A 1,518-nucleotide genomic window follows, 5' to 3' on the forward strand; every position below is an offset into this window, starting at 1 on the left:
TTACTGGATTTACTGGGACACGGGAAAGAAAAAATCTCTTTGCAGGAGGTCTTATCTTGAAACCAATTCTGTACCCTTCTGAAACAATGTTCTGAATCCAAAGATTGTGAACAGAATTGATCCAAATTTCCTTGAAAAAACGTAACCTGCCCCCTACCAGCTGAGCTGGAATGAGGGCCGCACCTTCATGTGGACTTAGAAGCAGGCTTTGCCTTTCTAGCTGGCTTGGATTTATTCCAGACTGGAGATGGTTTCCAAACTGAAACTGCTCCTGAGGATGAAGGATCAGGCTTTTGTTCTTTGTTGAAACGAAAGGAACGAAAACGATTATTAGCTCTGCTTTTACCTTTAGATTTTTTATCCTGTGGTAAAAAAGTTCCTTTCCCACCAGTAACAGTTGAAATGATGGAATCCAACTGAGAACCAAATAATTTGTTACCCTGGAAAGAAATAGAAAGTAAAGTTGATTTAGAAGCCATATCAGCATTCCAAGTTTTAAGCCATAAAGCTCTTCTAGCTAAAATAGCTAGAGACATAAACCTGACATCAACTCTGATAATATCAAAAATGGCATCACAGATAAAATTATTAGCATGCTGAAGAAGAATAATAATGTCATGAGAATCACGATGTGTTACTTGTTGCGCTAAAGTTTCCAACCAAAAAGTTGAAGCTGCAGCAACATCAGCCAAAGATATAGCAGGTCTAAGAAGATTACCTGAACACAGATAAGCTTTTCTTAGAAAGGACTCAATTTTCCTATCTAGAGGATCCTTAAACGAAGTACCATCTGACGTAGGAATAGTAGTACGTTTAGCAAGGGTAGAAATAGCCCCATCAACTTTAGGGATTTTGTCCCAAAATTCTAATCTGTCAGACGGCACAGGATATAAATGCTTAAAACGTTTAGAAGGAGTAAATGAATTACCCAATTTATCCCATTCTTTGGAAATTACTGCAGAAATAGCATTAGGAACAGGAAAAACTTCTGGAATAACCACAGGAGCTTTAAATACCTTATCTAAACGTTTAGAATTAGTATCAAGAGGACCAGAATCCTCTATTTCTAAAGCAATTAGAACTTGTTTAAGTAAAGAACGAATAAATTCCATTTTGAATAAATATGAAGATTTATCAGCATCAACCTCTGAGACAGAATCCTCTGAACCAGAGGAGTCATCAGAATCAGAATGATGATGTTCATTTAAAAATTCATCTGTAGGGAGAGAAGTTTTAAAATATTTTTTACGTTTACTAGAAGGAGAAATAACAGACATAGCCTTCTTTATGGATTCAGAAACAAAATCTCTTATATTATCAGGAACATTCTGCACCTTAGATGTTGAGGGAACTGCAACAGGCAATGGTACTTTACTAAAGGAAATATTATCTGCTTTAACAAGTTTGTCATGACAATCAATACAAACAACAGCTGGAGAAATAGCTACCAAAAGTTTACAGCAGATACACTTAGCTTTGGTAGATTCAGCACTTGACAGCGATTTTCCTGTAGTATCT

This window comes from Bombina bombina, unplaced genomic scaffold (genome assembly GCF_027579735.1).
Source record: "Bombina bombina isolate aBomBom1 unplaced genomic scaffold, aBomBom1.pri scaffold_459, whole genome shotgun sequence".
Classification (NCBI taxonomy): domain Eukaryota; kingdom Metazoa; phylum Chordata; class Amphibia; order Anura; family Bombinatoridae; genus Bombina; species Bombina bombina.